Source organism: Anastrepha ludens, chromosome 2 (assembly GCF_028408465.1).
Source record: "Anastrepha ludens isolate Willacy chromosome 2, idAnaLude1.1, whole genome shotgun sequence".
NCBI lineage: Eukaryota > Metazoa > Arthropoda > Insecta > Diptera > Tephritidae > Anastrepha > Anastrepha ludens.
The window spans coordinates 96,756,991-96,775,505 of NC_071498.1; the positions used below are offsets into that span (position 1 = coordinate 96,756,991).

General features: G+C 34.2%; 1 protein-coding gene across 4 annotated transcripts in view; it reads left to right on the forward strand.

Annotated features, from left to right (window-relative positions):
* Positions 1–2,745: 2,745 nt before the first annotated feature.
* LOC128854833 (choline transporter-like 2) overlaps positions 2,746–18,515 on the forward strand; it is a 40,333-nt gene continuing 24,563 nt past the window's right edge. The window contains exons 1-2 of one of the 4 annotated variants that reach the window (XM_054089245.1): positions 2,746–2,867; positions 2,933–3,060. The gene's annotated coding sequence lies outside the window, so the exon portion shown is untranslated. Of the gene's footprint in view, positions 2,868–2,932; positions 3,061–9,981; positions 10,126–16,671; positions 16,831–18,515 lie in introns of those variants that run through there. The other 3 variants (XM_054089248.1, XM_054089247.1, XM_054089246.1) reach the window with 3 other exon arrangements.

Consider the following 18,515-nt stretch of genomic DNA (forward strand, 5'->3'; position numbering starts at 1 on the left):
TTATACTGCTGGAAAATATAACAGACACAAATATGTTCATGTAATTTTTGGCAATTTTTTCCGGATATTTTGAAGCCTTACAGGTTACAATTAATACAAATTAAGATACTAAAATAGCCGATAGCCCTGGTAGCTAGAGCTTTTATCTTAGATTAATCTATAATTTTAATTATATTTTAATAAATAATAATAATAATAATAATAATAAGATACTAAAAAGCCTCTTCTCCAAATATTCTATAACATAATAAAATTTTATCGCGTTGAAGAAACGTTCCCTGGAAATAATAATGAAACAAAAAGTTTGCCACAAAAAATTAGTGTTTAAAAAAACTTAATTTACAGTTTGTGTCAGAAATTAACGAACCGCGATTATTCATGAAGTATAAAAGATATATATGTATTTAAAATTGTTTTACATGAAAGTATGTACAAAACTACAAGTCGCCATTACTCAATAAGCCGTGTAGCTTCCATCGTTGTCGAGTAGCCTGGCAACTTCTCGGCATGCTTTGAACCAGCTTTTCTGCGTAGCTCGTCGACAAAGAATACCAGATTTTGCGAACTCGACGAACTTTTCTTTTTCTTAATTGGCGCGATAACCGCTTACGCGATTTTGGCCGAGTTCAACAAAGCGCGCCAGTCGTTTATTTCTTGTGCTAACGGGCGCCAATTGGACACACCAAGTGAATCCGATGAGGCGACGCTGTGTGTGTTTGAGAGAAAGATTCTGCGCAAGATTTTTGGACCTTTCAACGTTGGCAACGGCGAATATCGCAGGCGATGGAACGATGAGCTGTATGAGCTTTACGACGACATAGACATAGCGCAGCGAATAAAGATCCAGCGATTCGATGCGGTACCAGCTGGTGGTGGTAGAGGAAGAGGAAGGCCTCCTCTGCGTTGGAAAGATCAGGTGGAGAAGGATTTGGATTCACTTGGTCTGTCCAATTGGCGCCCGTTAGCTCAAGAAAGAAACGACTGGCGCGTTGTTGAACTCGGCCAAAATCGCGTAAGCGGTTATCGCGCCAATTAAGAAGAAGAAGAAGTACCACGCCTATTATATGACAAGAAAAAGCTTCATAATTCTTTTCCGAGAAGTAATTCTTTCTCATATCTATTCTATGGTATGAATTATTTATTCTATACACTTACATATCTGTTCATATATTATAAAAATGTACGTACATACATACAGCTGTATTTCTAAAAAATACATACATAATACTTAAAAATATATGTACTTATGTACGCAATTGTTTTATTGTGCTGACCTTGAATGTTTGTTTGTTTGCATACAAAAATGTATACAGAAGTACATGTATGAGTGCATATGCATACATATGTATGGAGGTATGTACTATATGTATTATTTGTTTACAATTAGAAGTTCCTATTTTTTAGCCAAATTGTATTCCGCAAATGACTGTCAGAAATAGAAAACGCATTCGCCGGTTAGGAATTTGTTTTCGGTGAATGCAAATGTACATGCATGCATATGAATATATGTATGTAATTATATATACATATATATAAGTTTATGTAGATAATATGATTAATCTTAGCAGTTGTTTATTTGTTGACCAAGTATGTAACACGTCTGGGATTGCCTTGGAGAATTGATATAGTACACACATACTTACATAAATACATTTCTGGGAAAGTGCCAAAATATAATCGAAAATTCATGACTGTCAAGTCGAGGCCGGCCGGCCCGATATATGTACATCAACACATCATACACACATTTAAGTTTCGATATTTTGGAAGTGCTTGTGTACTTTTGCCACGTGGACCAATGACGCGGCGAGGATTGTTTAAAATGTATGTAATTCGGACATATACGCACAAATTTAGATAGCAAAATAATTTGTGTTTACGCTATAAGGTTAATTATAGTTTATGTTCACACACAATATTTATATATGTATGTATAGTTTGTGCTTGTGCACGCAGGGAGCTATCGTATGTGTGTATGTATGTACATATGTATGCAAAAATAGGTTATGATTATAATTTGGGCACATATTAAATTGAATAATAATAAATAAATGTTCATTAACAATGCCCGAGAACCGAGCCTTGTGGAACGCCGACCGTTATTTCGCTTTTTTTGCGACCCTTTGATGTATTGTCATCTGCCATCAAAGTAACTTTGTATTATTCTCCTCAGGTAAGTGGTTGGTGCGTGACTACCATTCGGAATTCACAGAGAGAACGTAGGTTCGAATCTCGGGGAAAACACCAAAATTAAGAAAAACATTTTTCTAATAGCGGTCGACCCTCGGCAGGCAATGGCAAACCTCCGAGTGTATTTCTGTCATGAAAAAGCTCCTCATAAAAATATTTGCCGTTCGGAGTCGGTAAGTATAAACTTACTTTAATTTATTTACAATAAGTTTCTAAAGGTTAATTTTAATGAATATCACACCTAGATGGCGCTCGTGTGGTTTCGAACACAGTGTTGCTTTCTTTCTTGACAATCAAAGCAAGACAAACATCTTGATCGTATTTGTTGCCATTAAATCCTAGCTTGTAAAATTCAGTATTACCTTTGAACAAACAAAAATATTAAGGAATGGTTTTTTTTAACTGGTTGGCGTTGTTAAAATGATATACCACTTGAAATTGATATAGTATTCAATGTGGAGGGAAGTTTCATGTACTGTATGTCGTGTGGTGTTAACAACACTTCCGCACAGCTGTGGAAGTTTCGTTAAATATGGGACTGTGTGCCATAACATCTGCTTTCATGGCCCAGTAATCAAAAGGAAAACATTACTTGAGCTTCCTGTAAATAGTGTAGTGTAGTGTCCTGTTTAATGTTAATTAATAAATTACTACCGAAATGACATCTTACTAAAAATGTGAGCGCCAAAGAGTCTATCAAATGTAATCGTATTACAGTTTATTTACACTTGCGACCTTTTAGGTTTTGTTGGTTATTTATAAATTCGTATGTACCTACTCATTGTGAAGAATTATAGTGATATAGGCCTGTAAACAGAAGCGGTGTATTACTTGCAAGCACGAGTATTGGTTTAGTTGCTGAACTGCCTGGTACGTAACGATTTTATTAGTTATGAAATTGTAAATGTTAAAAATGCATAGGAATTTTCTACTATATACGAACATGTATGTAGATAATAGACCGGGAAACAGCTACGGAAACTCGAAAAATGATGTAATTACGAATATGTGACTTCATTTTGTTAGTATACAATACCATTTATGTAACAAAGGGTCCAAAAAATACGTTATATTAATAAAAAGAAATATGTAAATTTGTAATAAACCAGTTTTTTTTTTTAATAAGGTTGTGCTGATAAATTTAAGCGTTAGACATTTCTGGTTTTTTGTATCATTTTAAATCACACAGTAGTCACACGTGAGATGGGACATAGCATAAACACTAGTGTCCGATTGACAGCGGACTGCTAACCGAAATACGGTACTCCTTTAATTTTTTTTGTACTTTTGACAAAAGCCGCTGGCGAAATTTAAAGTTAAGAATATGTAGAAAAACTCTGAATATTGTTTTCTACACCCATTTTACAAAAAAAGGCAAATAAAATAAAATTATAAAGGGTGACAAGTGAAGCTGGTACATCTTGTATCTGAATAAAGCACTGAGAGCCATACCGCCTGGACCGCTTAAAGCAGATTTTAGTTCCCTTTTTAGGGTTTTTTACATACCATACCGTAATTTTAGGCCGCCTTCGAATGATGGTTATTTTCTATAAGAATACACTCGGAAGTTTATCCGTTGCCTGCCGAGGAAGTCAAGCCAAAAGAGGCGGTTAAATCATTTGCTTTAATGCGGCATATAAATTTGAAGCTCGAGGTAAGTAAGAGTTTACAATGTAACTCGAGCTCCTTGTCTGTAAATTACCAAACGGAAGAGAGATTTGATGGTTAGAAATCTTTTTACTATTTCTTTACCTCTGTATGTACTTTCATACGTGAGATGTTACTCATTTTAGTTTATTTAATCCATTAAATTAAGGAAGAAATAGTATAGAATATTTTAAAAGTAATAAATTGTATGCATGTAAGTTTATCCATAGTTGCCAATTGGCATTTTAAGCAGTAAATTTAATGGTGCCCTTTTTAGTGATTGAACAGTAGCATCAATAGAGTAAATAATTAAAATATTTGTATTTTCTTTTCGCGTTTGGTCTCTAGAATATCAAAATCTATAAACCAAGATTAATTGCTTGGCGTAACTTAAACTTTTCGACCCCAACTTTTTTCCTGTGGAACGAAATTTTTGTTTTAATTTTAATCCTTTTGTATTAGTTTAAGAAGCAATTGCCCAAAATTTTGAGTCGTCACGCCCCATGGTTTGAAAGTTGCTTGTGAGCAACTTTGGGAAATGGTGGTATACAAAATAAACAAATTTTTTTTTCGAACAACTTTTAATGATTTTTATTTATTTTGAAAAATTAGGTATGTTAAGCAAAGGCATTTGGACATTGGGGTTCCTGTCTTGCACAATCTGCAACGCCCCTTTTCACTAAAGACTACCCAATGTTCCATTTTATCGTAACGCTGTGAGACTGAAGGATTCGATTGGAACTTCTACTTTTTCGACTGTTGGGAAGATACGCTGCTTGATGGGAGCTCAGGGATCGAGCTAGTTCTTTCAACATTCGATGGTCGGCCTTTCCTTTTTCCGAGCGAAGTAGCGGCAGTAAGCAACTCATGCGCAATTTCTAGTTGAAATTTTGTTAAAGGAATATGCTTTTGCATCAGGTTAACAAGTTTAAATGATTTCTATACAATAGCTATGTGTTTGTAACGGATGTCCCGAGGCACCAATAGAAGATTCATATGTGCCACCGTTCAATGGTTGACCTTGTAGAGCTCCATGAGCATGTCAGCCAAATCTATTCCTCCCATACCCTTATTGTAAGAAGCAACACTCGCAGGTCTTGCAACATCAATTAAGCTTTTTCCTTTGGATTCCAACGTTTGCATACATCAACAGGTTCAATGCTCTCACACGAGTATTTAAATTGAACTGGCTTTTTGTCAAACCACTTGACGCATACAATATTATTGTTGATTTCACATTTCATATCGAAAGATCCCCTTCCACGCTTTTTTAACTCTGCATCTAACTGGCAATTGCTTATGTGGTTTTTACGTACAGTTCCTGTTGCAAATATGCCCATTACTTTCAACGAGATCAGAAGGCTTACAGACGTAAACCATTTATCGAAATAAAGCTTCAAATGTTTGTCCTTAGGAAGAAATTTTGCCAAATATAAAACTAGATCTGAAGATAGGCCCAATCCATAAGCAGGACAGGTACCGTCACCAACATACTACGTAAAGTTGTATTGTTTAAATGACAATCGACCTGTAACAAATATTTAAACTAAAATGTTCATTATGACATTTATGAATGTATACCTTTGAACGCAATGATTTGTTCTTCAATGCTTTGATGTTCTTACTGGGGTAGCTTTCCAAAATTTTCTTTGAGACTGTCTAGTAAAGGACGTATTTTGTACAACTGGTCATAGTTCAAATCGCCTTTTTTGGATTGTTTAGTGTTATCGTTGAAATGTAAACATTGTTTTATTTTTTCAAACTTTCCGCGCAGCATTGAATTTTTTATATAAACTTAAATCTTTTGACCATGTCATTTTGAGTTGAGGCAATTTTAAAACACCCATATACAACAAAATACCAATATAGCGTTTAATATCTTCAACAGTGCATTTGAGCTCAATGCCGTGTTCTTGGCAGCGCATACAAATCTGTTTGTTGTGTGATAAAATCAAAAACTTGGCTATTAAAAAAAGTGCAGAAATATTCTACTGGCGTCATCACATCGTCGACCTTCAAAGTATTTTCTTCCCAACTGGTCTCCGAAGGTACAAATGGCCTTTTTCTCCGCTTTACTGTCTTGGGGTCAACTTTTTCAAAGCAATTATCAGCCATACAAGATTTCGGCTCACATTCTTCTGCAACCATATTTTCGAGAAGGTCAATCTCTATAGTTTCCCCTCTTTGCACGGTCCCTTCCAAATTCTTCTCTAGAACTGCAGAAATGTCATTTATCTCGTCATAACTTTCGTCGTCAGAAGAGGTATCCCAATCAAAGTTAACAATCCTCTCAATATCGTTCTCATAACTAAGTACAAAAATATTTACCATATTGCCACAATGGCCCAAAGTCGTCCACAAGCAACATTGCAATTTTGAAAATTACTCACCTGGTTAATATTTTTAACTAATCAAATTTAAATTCAGTTTCGTAAAGTTAAATCCTTGCTAAAAACATGGCATATAAACTTTTTAAATTTTTTCATTATAATAAAACTCTCTTTAAAAACTCTTTTGAATTTCACAACAATATATTCTCGATGCACTTGATGTTTATTCAACATAACTGCGCTAAATGATTTACAAATGATATTTTTTTTGCTCATATTTTGAGTAGATGCATAAAAGTCATACATAAAAATCATTTATAACGAACAGACAAAAACAAAACGAACGCTTTCCGTAAGCTGTTAAACTGTCGAAGTTGCTCACAGGCAACGTTGGGTCGAAAGGGTTTAACAAAATTTTACACTTTCGATACAAAATAAATAGAAAACAATCAAAATTTCAGCCCTGCTGATTTTACGTGTTTAATGTGTTTTGACTTGTAGTCATAGATTTTGAAATTAATTTGAGATATGACTTGTACATTTGAAATGCATAGAGTGTGGTAAAACGATTATTCGGTGCTCATTAAACTCAAAAGTTGGCAACAGGTATCAAATGTCATTTTTTTGACGACATAATCTGACCCGAAATGCCAACATGTTGTTATTTTAACATTTTGTCATGGCTTTAAATCAAAATGTACCTAAATGACAGGTATTTTTACTAGAATGTCAATCTTTGTCATAAAAAATGCCGTAATGAAAACCAGGCATCAGTTAATAAGGGAACTCTACCAATTTCGTTACTTTATCAGTTTATTAGTTGACAGTTCGGCAAATGTGTTTTGCCTTTTCGTCTTATTTCTGTTCGTTTGGTAATGCTCTTTCGCTCCTGAGAAGCCCTTGTAATTTAGCTTCGGTTCATTCATTGGCAGAAAATGTTTTTAAAATATCCATTTTTTTTCTTTATAAATAACTTACTTACTTTTTTTCTTCACTTTTTACTATTTTAAATTTAAAATTCGTGATTGAACATCAATTTCCAATTGTCAAACAGCTGATTGTTATTTTGATAACCTACTGATCGGATTGCTTAGTCGCTTTGGGCTAAGTAATGGTGTGAAGACTCCAATAGTTTTTCTAACATTTTGAATACTGTCTTCTATCAACATTTTCTATTAAAACCATATCCGTTACTTTCAGTTCAGGAAGCTCACAAAAAAAAAAAGGAAAAGTAAATGAAAGAAAGTAGAAGCTATCATCTATGATACAAGAATTTTTATTTTTCTTTCATCTATATTTGCAAAATTTTAATAAGGTAATTGTTGAAAAAGGTTTTCATAATCGTTGTCTGTAAAGTGATTCATGTAAATTACACTCAAGATTTAGTTAAGTACGCACTTTCTTGTCATGACGTTTCGGCAAGAAAACAAAAAAAAAACTGCATTTGGTGGTTTTATGATCATTCGCGCTTTAAAAATTTATAATTTTTTAAATTAAAAATCACAAATTCTATAATCACAATATTCACCAAAGTATTCCTGAATACTTGTATGCACAAATAAATAACTTGTAAACAAAGGTTTGTTTATTTTCTGTACTGACGTCACTCAATTCATCAAGAACAAAGTAGTGGTTTTCGGAAAGCAACATCTTTCAAAATTATTCAATTTTGAGTATTAAATAATTACACTATGCAACATTGCATTATTCAGCAAGATATATGTGCTACGCCGAAATAGCATTCGGTATTAGAAATTGTATACAATATCACAATTCACAGACATTTTTTTCCTAAAAATACATTTTCGCCATATTACACGATTGATACTGGATGAACAAAATGTCGCTGAAAATTGAGAGTTGTTGAAAATTGAGGTTAGCTTAGCCGTCTAGCTTTATATAGGGTTTTTCAGTAAGACCGCTTCAACTTTTGAACTTTTTTGAATAAAACACAAACGGTTTGACTTTTTTAACTAATTTTTTTTTTATTATCGAGTTTGAACATATACATTTAAGTATGAAATTCGATTTCTTTTGCATGACCACCGCGTGCACGTTTTACGAAGTCCAATCGTTGAACCCAATTTTCGACCACTCTTTTGCATAAATCGGCCGAAATTCCAACAATTTCGCGTTCAATATTGGCTCTGAGCTCACAAATCGTCGCCGGCTTGTTACTGTAGACCAATGACTTCACATAACCCCAAAACGGGACGGCTTGTTAAATGGACCGTAAAATGGCCGTAATGCTCTTAAAGTAGCAGCAACAGAACGATTATTTTCATAAAAAATGTGCACGATTTGCAATCGTTGCTCAAGTGTGTAGCGTTCCATGCTGAAATGTATACTAATGAAGTTTACAAATGACAAGCGAAAAATAAAAAATATTGCGTCGTTCGCCCTCCCTATCGCAAAAAAGTTGAAGCGCACCTATTGAACAACCCTATACATACACATGCAGCTATCCATATGAAATGCACGACTCGATTCTGTATTTGCTATATTATTTTGAATGCCAAAATTTTTCATGAAAGCTCGTCACAATATTGGCTGAGATATTTCGAATTTCTGTGCACAGACTAGGAGCACTTAAAGTTGCGATCTAATATAGTTAAGTAAGTGCAAGTTTTTCTAATAGCGGTCGCCCCTCAGCAGGCAATGGCAAACCTCCGAGTGTATTTCTGCCATGAAAAAGCTCCTCATAAAAATATCTGCCGTTCGGAGTCGGCTTGAAACTGTAGGTCCCTCCATTTGTGGAACAACATCAAGACGCACACCACACATAGGAGGAGGAGCTCGGCCAAATACCCAAAAAGGGTGTACGCGCCAATTATATATATACATATATATAAGTGCAAGTTCGGCAGAGTTCACGATACCGATATCGCATGAATCTAAGCGATGAAATTGTGCATATTTCTCCTATAGTCCCCCCTAAGTCATTCCATTGACAATATTGTGCCACAGAATTATACAGAGAGTGGCTTCGCGACTCGAAAGTAATAAACAAAGAGAGAAACAAACACTTGGGTGGTTAAGTATGAACTTAAAAAAAAACTAAATTAGAATATAATAAGAGTCAAGAAGCACGCATAGTATTTGTACATATATCAACAATATACATGTATGCAATTTCTTACTGTTGCAATTCTCCTCATAACAAAGGAAATCAATAGAACTATAAAATAAAGAGTGCGTTGCCTTAGCGTAGTCAACCAGCATCCAGTAGGGATTCAGAGAAAGGTGCAGGGTATTGCACTTAGTCGTGCTGGTCGCCACACAATAAACATAAAGACAGATAGTAGCGCTTTGTATGTTATACTCCTTCACTCACTCATTCACTTACTCTCTACTTTTTTGTATGGATGTATCATACATACTTATGTATGCGAGTGTTTGGCTTTGTTTGCAATTTTTTCGCTGCAGTTGTTATTGTAGCTGTGATTACTTTCTTTATGAGATTTTCCAAATTTCCAGTTTTTGTTGTCTGCATTGAAAATGACTGGTTGAATGTAATTTTTTTTTACACATAATGTCTAGCTCAGTTATGAGATGGTAAAGGGGAAATTTCCAGGTGGCTGGTTCGCTTTGTTATTGCATTCTTGCTTTAAAGTATTCGACCACATTTTTACTGTAACGTTTCTGTTAGTTTGTAGGTGTGATGTTTTGTTTACCGCCTCACAACGCTCAATTGGGGAGCTTAAGTGCCCATAAAGGCACAACAACAAATGTTGTATCAGTATTAGTTGGAACGCATTGAGCATGACTGCGGCAGAGAAGTTGGGATTGGTTATACAATTTAAACCGGTTAGTTATTTGCGAAGCGTTGACTAAAGCGGAGTATAAAAGCGGATGGTGTTTGGAATAAAAAAGAGGTGTTCGAGTAATTTGCGCGCGAACCGTAGTAATCGAGAGTGACCCGCTCAAGTTGTTAATTAAAAAAAATTCTGCTTTGTGTGTAAGTTGGCAATTGCTACAATGCATTGCTGGAGTATAAAATTTAATAAAAATGTAGCAAAGTTGAAAGTAAATTGACTTTCGCTGCTGCTTGCATTTATGGGATAGCGTGTAGCCAGTCGCGACAGTTGTGCCAGTAGTCAGATTTAGGTCGGTGCAGCCCCCAAAGTATTTCCATAGCCATCCCCGTCAGTAGAAATTCCATATAACCTTCCGTGTCGTCGTACCTTATCACGCTACATCGATGAAGTCGTCGCCACCACCACAGCTTGCAGAGTGTCAAACGGTGTTGGAGTGGTATTCATTGTTTTCACTTTATTTGCCGTTGATGGGGGGCGGATACGATAGTTCTGGCGCTGAACAACTTTAGTACTTATTTATTTTGCTATTAATACATTGCTGTGTGGACATAAATATTTGCATAACTGTGTTTAATGAAATTGATACGTATGACTATGTACTACTTACATACATACATACATATATACTACGTAACCGAATACAAAAGATAGCAAACAAGCACATGAAGCATGCAAATAACAGTCATCAGCAATAATACAAGACAATACAATTAAAAAATATTAATTTTCAATGTACTATAAACTACTCTTCTCGCCGCAAACTTTTCGAAAAAAATACATAAGTATGTCTGGCCTGATTATACCATGGAGAGTACTTTTTGTTGTGATGTGCTGATAAATATGCATCACTTGATTGGTATGAGGTGGCCTGCTGGTCGATTAGTTATCTTAAATGTCTATTCATCATTTCCTTTGAAGACCATATCTTTACACATACATACATATTTACATATCTTTTGAGGAAGCATAATGGGGAAAATGATGCACATTAGAGCGCATTAAAATAATTTCATCACTTGAGTAATTATATACATACATACATAATACTTATGATATTAACTGGTATTGTGTAGGTTTAAGATTATGAGATGAATATAAAAAAGTATTAGAGAAATTCGATATTTTAAAGGTTTCACGCCATTAACGTTAAAAAATGATCGCAAATATTTTCCGACTTGTGAATGTAAACATTATAATTTACCTTATGCAAATATGATTTTTCCCAAATCAGATCGTTCCTGAGACTTAAATGTGCCACTCTTTAACTTTAACAAGTTGAAGGACTATCTTCTATTTTTCCTCAATGCTTTGCGGGTCTGAAATTCAACTATTGCTGTCATAAGAAACAAAATGAAGCCAAGCCAAGTCAAAAAATAGTCAATATCTATTCCTGAGGGTAAATTGATGCTTTTGCGGCATATGACACCGTATCCCAATAGGATAGCCCTACATTAGCGATTGAATTGAAAAAGAAAAGTACCAAGAATGAATGAGTGAATGAATGAATTTTCGTACGTAATATCACATCTTATCATCTATTTTTATTAGTTTGGGCACAGATAGTAGAACTTGATTATATTCTAGTTTTTCTAAACGTTTAATCTGCGATTAAATTTTTTGAGCTGTTATTTTAAAATAATACTGGTTGCATTAGTGATGCGGCACTTTTAAAATATTGTTGTACATTTTATTTGCTTTTTCTGCTTCATACATATGTAGCTATTTTGCCGGTAAATGTTCCAAACATGCTTTACTTTCAATCAACCAATTTGATACCACCATTTTTCGGAAAGGTAAACGGTCTGAAGTCATCAAAATGAGTGATGTACGTATGTATGGGCAATAACTTTTGAATCGGTGCTATCTAAAATCGAAGGAGAAACATGAACCTCTATTTAAAAAACGAAACTAATTTATGCTTTTATATTAGGGCAGTTCAAAATCAAGAGCAAACAATGTGCCATCATGATATGAACCGAAATGGTGTAAGACCATTTCCACAAAAAATTAGTTAATGATAAGAATGAATACAATTTACTATGAACTTTTTTTATAAATTTTTTCCAAAAAAATCTTATAAAATGCTGTTTCATTGTTATTAGCATTCCAAGTTTTCGTAGTTAATGAATTTACAAATATAATTATTTTGAAAATGATATAAGTCCACTTTCCCCAAAGACATGCTGCTATTTAGTTCAAAATTGTATTACATAATTTCTTTAGTGTATTTTTATATGTGTGTAAAAAATTTTTTTATAGTTTCCCGGAATTTCGGGGTTTCCCCGTATATTATAGAATACAGGTATATAAGGCCTCTTCTATCCTTCACTTCCCCGCTCGCTATCTGTATGCTCGATTAACTTTACGAAAAATTTGCATGCAAAAGCAACAACAAAGTTATCGAGCAAGATTCGCCCCACTAAACTGGTATTACTCACTATCTTACAAACACATGCACTTTAAGGCGGCTCTCATTTATACCAGTTGCTCCATCTATTCGCCACTTGCTAACTCTTAGCGAAAAGAAGAGGCCTATAGTAAAGTCAACTAGCGGTGCCCAAGAAATTGCTTCTTGTGGCTTGAAGCCTTTAAAAAATGTAACTACTCAACATGCAATAGAAATTTGAAATTGGCTTTAATGTGGCTTTAAGTTGTTCAGTGCCTCAAGAACGATTTTGGAGAGCACTAAGAAAAAAACATTTATTTTACAATATGTCCCTAAATACTATTATACTATAATACAAGCCGACGTCCAAAATAAACAAGTCTGAGTTAAAATAGAAACGACAGAAGCTTTGTTCTGATAACTTCGAGTTTATTTATTCAAAATTGTCCCCTCTGTTGTCCCCTCTGGCCTCGATACACTCTGATCTGCGCGATCTAAAAGCTTTTTGAAAGAGTGTTTCAGATCATTGACCGGAATGTCCTTCAGGATGTCGGTACAAGCCCTTTGGATAGCCTCTACGGACGCAAAACGTTTTCCTTTCATGACCAAATGCAATTTTCCAAATAGGTAGAAGTCACAGGGAGCCATATCAGGCGAATACGGGGAGTGATTGATGGTTAAAATGCGATTTGTAGTCAAAAAATCAGTCACAACAGTGGATCGATGAGATGGTGCATTATCATGCAATAGCGCCAGCTTCCTTCTTCGCAGTATTCAGGGTGAATTCGACGAATGTGATGCAACAAATGCTCCAAAACGCCAAGATAGAAAATTGTATTGACCATTTGGCCCATTGGCACGAACTCCTTGTGGACAATTCCCTTGGAATCGTAAAAACAAATGAACATCGACTTGATTTTTGACTTCTCCAAACGCGATTTTTTTGGGTGGTGGCTCGTCTGGGGCTTAGTTCCAGGTTCATGTTCGAAACACAACGTTTCATCACCAGTTACAATGTTGTAAAGGAAGTTCTCGTCTTTTCTCGCCTCTTTAATGAGGTCTTTCGAATGTTGAATTCTGAGCAATTTTTGGTCCTCAGCTAACTTCGGCGGAATGAATCGTGCACAGACCTTTCGTAAGCCCAAATGATCTGTTAAATGTTTTGGAGATATTCAACTCCGATTCCATGAATTTCAACGATGATTTCCGTTGATTTTTGATAAATGTACGACCAATTTCGATGGAGTTTTCGGTGATTACTGATTTTGGGGGGCCCTTATGTTCATTGTCATTTATGTCCTCACAACCATCTCTGAAGCGTGTAAACCCATCATGAACTCTGGCAAGAGATAGACTATGATCGCCATAAACTTTTTTCATCAATTCAAATGCTTCGGTAAACATTTTACCGATTTTAAAACAAAATTTGATATTAGCTCTTTGTTTGAATGACACATTTCGTACCGATGACACAAACATACTGACACTTTAGACGCAATAACTTCGCTTCTACTGAACCGAATGTCACAAAATTTCACTGGAAGTCAGCTAGGGATGTAACTTCCAACGCACTAACTCATTAAAAAGATGGCGCCATCAAACACATTTTTATGAATCCAGTCTTGTTTATTTTGGATTTCACCTTGTAAAACAATCCCGAAAATATAAAAAGTTTATTTATTTTGAATGTAATGAACCAAGCTGTTTTCGTTTCTTCAAAATCCGTAGAAGATATGATCCAAAGAAGTCGCAAAAATAGCAATGGAGAGGAAGTAAATTGGAGAATAAAGAGTTTTTTATAGTTGAATTATTTGAAGTAAAAGTCATTAAAAAAATTGGTTTAATTCAATTAATATTTTGTAAATGTAAGATTTTTAGTTTTTGCTTACTTTGAAAGTTTTTGATGACTTTTAAAATCATTAAAAGTACAAATTTTTTTAATCATATTAAAAAAAAATTACTCCATTATAAATTTAAATCCAATTAATATTGAAAAAATACAAAACAGATGTAATATCATGTATTCATATTTTTCAAAGTGCAAAATCTTAAATATTTCCATATAAAATAAAATACATTTTCAACACTTTCAAGGAACAGGCTCATGTACTTAAGTAGAAGTTATTTGTTATTGTTCTACCATAGAAATTTGCAAATACCATGATGTCAAGTTGTTGCACTTAATAGTGAATTTACCTAATTTCAAATTCACATTTACAAAGTCTAAGATTAATAAACTTTTCAAATAACTTCTTTAAAATAAAAAAAAAAAAATTTGATTTTTGCGAAAAACATAGATTCTGCACCAAGGGTATTTTAATTTTGTTCACATAGCGCTTGTATGTAAAAGTATAATATAAAGAACTCGACGATAAATGCGTACGTATGTAGAAATTTATAATTTTTGCACGTGGCGTCATATTTGACACCTGTGAACTAGACAGACGCAGTATACAAACAGCCAGCAAACTTCAAGGTAAAGATTTCCATCACTCAACATTTGTTTCTACTTAGTACAAAAGTGACTCAAAAGTAAAATTGGGTGATTAATATTGCGCCACCTTGTAGATAAACCCAAATGCTCAGAATGATGAGAGGAGTCGATTTTGCATGTCTATACACAAGGATGACAGATACCAAGTTTGCTCGTTAGGTATGGTGAAACAAATTTTTTATGACGTGAACTTTGGATTCTACGTCATTCGTTTTGTGTTTTACTAAGCTAAAGCTAGTGTAAAGCACAAAGCGAATGACGTCGGCATGTCTGTCAAATTCGCTCAGAGCCGAATAACAGTCTGCTAGGTAGTACACCTCTAAAATTCTTTTCACCATGGTGTATGCACGATAATTTGAACTAAAATCAGCCATATTTCAATGAAAATGGCCAAAATCGGTCAGATAACACCCCCATATCCCATATAACGGTAATTTTTGGAAAAGCAACAAACGTGATATCTCGCTTATAAATTAAGCGAATTTTGTAAGAATAATGAACTCAAGAGCAAGTTTTAAGTTTTACAAATGATTCTTACACAGTGGTAACGTAGTTGGAAAGCTAAATAAATGTTGACAATTTTTATTTACCTTCCCAAATCGTTTAAAAGCTTGAAAATTTCCAACAAACATTTAAACAATTAAGAAATGAACAAAATTCAAGCAAGTTTAGAGCTGCTAGCACTGCTTGATAAGTTAGAGCTCTAAAATTAGGTTAGGTTAGTCAGGTTGCCTGTCTAGGACAAGACACTCGGTGACCCTAAGACCCATTGTGATACTTGCATTTGATTTCCATACCACCTCTAAAATAAGCAACCAATTTTTTCGAGAAATACAGGAAGTTTTTAATTTATCTTTCCGAATATTGTAACTGGAATTAATTTAGATGGGTTTATTTAAATATTATATATAACCATTTTAATACAAAAACGTGGAAAATTTATTACCACCTCTACATACATACGTTAAAAAATTAACTTCATCATTTAAAGGTTCAAGGACAAAAAGGAAATGACACAAACTGCGTACTGCACTGAAATTGGATGAGTCACCTGTGGATTAATGTCAAGATAACAACAATGTCAGGGTTTATTCCCATTGGGAGTTTTTAACACTAGAACATTTTTGCTAGCAGAAAAATTCTCTTTGTGGGTAAGAGAGGCGATGGGTTAATTGAAGGGTTGGGTATTTTTTTTTCAAACAGTGGTTTCAGTTTTCACTCGACATTAAAGTGGCAGTAATGCTACAGCCCACTAACACATAGGCAATAACGAAAATGCAGCCTCGCAAAATGTATGCAGCTCATTTAATCGTCTAATGCACTCAAATATCCTAAAAGTATACGAATTTTGTTTTGCTGGTTTTCGTATAGTGTTGAACAAGAAGTATAATTCTTCAGCTCATGGAACTGCAGGTAATATATTATAATATAAGTAGTACACAAATCCTTAACAGGTTTTAGCCTATGCTTCGAATTTTATGATTGATTATGATCAATGTATCTATATACTTATCATTCATACATATATTTACAGCATTTAAAATAATGACAATGTTCTGCAACTTGAGAAAAAAATGATGCTCTTCGCTGCTTGTGTCAACTAGATATATAGTATTTACATATATGTATGTACATATGTACGCATTGCTGCTTCCGTTGAGTTTTTGTTCTCGGTGCCATTGTCATTTCTGTTTTACAAACTGCGTATGTATGTGTGTATATGTATGTATATACAAATAAGTATACCTGTACATCGTCTGTACAATCGCTATCGCCAAACCAAATTGACATTGCCTTGCCAGTCAGTACGTCTTGGAGCACAGTTGAACGCGATCAGTGGAACACATCAAACGCGGCGAATTACGCGGTCGCATAATACAACGACCGTATAAAAATTAAATTAAATTTAAATTACTTTAGGGAATAAGCAGACAGCAACAAGCTTATAGCAAAATCATTTTTTAAGTAAGAAGAAGCTAAGACACGAAATACATACATACATAAGTTATTTGAGTACATATTTAGATAACAATATCAATTATACCAACAAAGTGTGCAAAACAAATATCTGTTTTAACTCGTATGCATATTTTGACGCTCCTCTCTATTTGTGTTTTTTAATTGCTTTTGCTAAGAAAGTGTGCGTTTTGCCGGCAGCAATACTTTGGTTACTTAACGATATTACAGTGTTTTTTGAATAGTTCTATGGAATTTATTTATAAAGTCATGAAAATTTCTGCTTGAAAAAGACTCTCGTTAGTGACCCGCAACGAAAGCCTCTACAAGTTGTGTTAAACCTATGGATTTTAAATATCTATAAATTCTAAGCTGACGTCAATTTTATTTACTTCGTTTTGGGCTGCTATTTTGTTGGCGAAATTACTACGGTGAACTGTTGAAAACTGTGTGTGTGTGATGGAAATACCGACCCATGCGAATGTGAGCAAACAGTGCCAAATATGTCCGGTTTTATGACTTAAGCATAAAAAAAATCTTTTGATCATTAATTACTTATTACAACTAACTCAACACATGAAAAGCAACTGTTTCTCAACTGATGAGATTTTCGAGAATTTGGGAATATGACTAGTTGGTGTCTCTTATTGTAAAAGCAGCATGTGAGTTGTGCGCTGATGTGCCAGAAACTATCCATTTTCTCAAGAAAATGAAAATATGCCTACTAACGGGGCACTTCTCTACACTCTCAGATATTATTTCGAGTATTTTCTGTCAAATGGTAAATCAGGAAGGCAACTAAGTCTAAAGTCATCACATCATTGCACCTTTTTTCCGAAGTTTTATTTTTATTGTACAATAATGTTTTTGGAAGTAAATCATCGAATCACATCTGAACTAGATAAAAAGATAGACGCTTTATTTTCTTTTGATTTGTCACTAACAATGATTGTAATAAAATAATAATAATAAAGAATTTACGACAATGACTGCGGTCGCCTGTCGGAAAGATATATGTACAACAAATTGAGACTTACAGAATCTTATATACAAAAACATTTTTTGTTTTTATCTATAACAGTATTCGTTTACAATTAAACTTCTATATTTCAAGGCATCAGTGACATACCAAACAAGAAAGTCCCATCCAAATGCACCAATTCCCTTTAAAGTATTAATAATTTCTTCGTGGCTTAAAAAAGCTTTGTCAAATATACGTAACGGGTTCTTTGCAAAATTGGACACCTGAACTATTAAGAATCGTATTTTTTAGCTAATCTTGCGGCTTAAAATTATAAAAGTATTCAACCAATTTCTCTCATATAAAAACGTATCTGTTATTCAAAATTTAGCCTTTATTCTTCTATAAATACAAGGTGGCGCAAAATTAATCAATAAAGCAATGGAGCGCGTAAAGCTCAACATAAAGATTTCCATCACACATTGATTTTGCGCCACCTTGTACAAAGCAAGTGCTTCAAATTGTTTCCTAAAGGACACAAAAGAAGGAAGCCGGGCAATCACTTCGATCCTTACACTTCGAATTGGACTGGTAGTTGATGGGTTACCTCTTAAATTGATAGATTAATATCAAAATAACTGCCATATTGGCCGAGTATATTCACGTTGGAAATTAAATAAACTTGTTAAAAAAATATTAATAGGTAAATCTCTTAAATAGACATATAAGTATG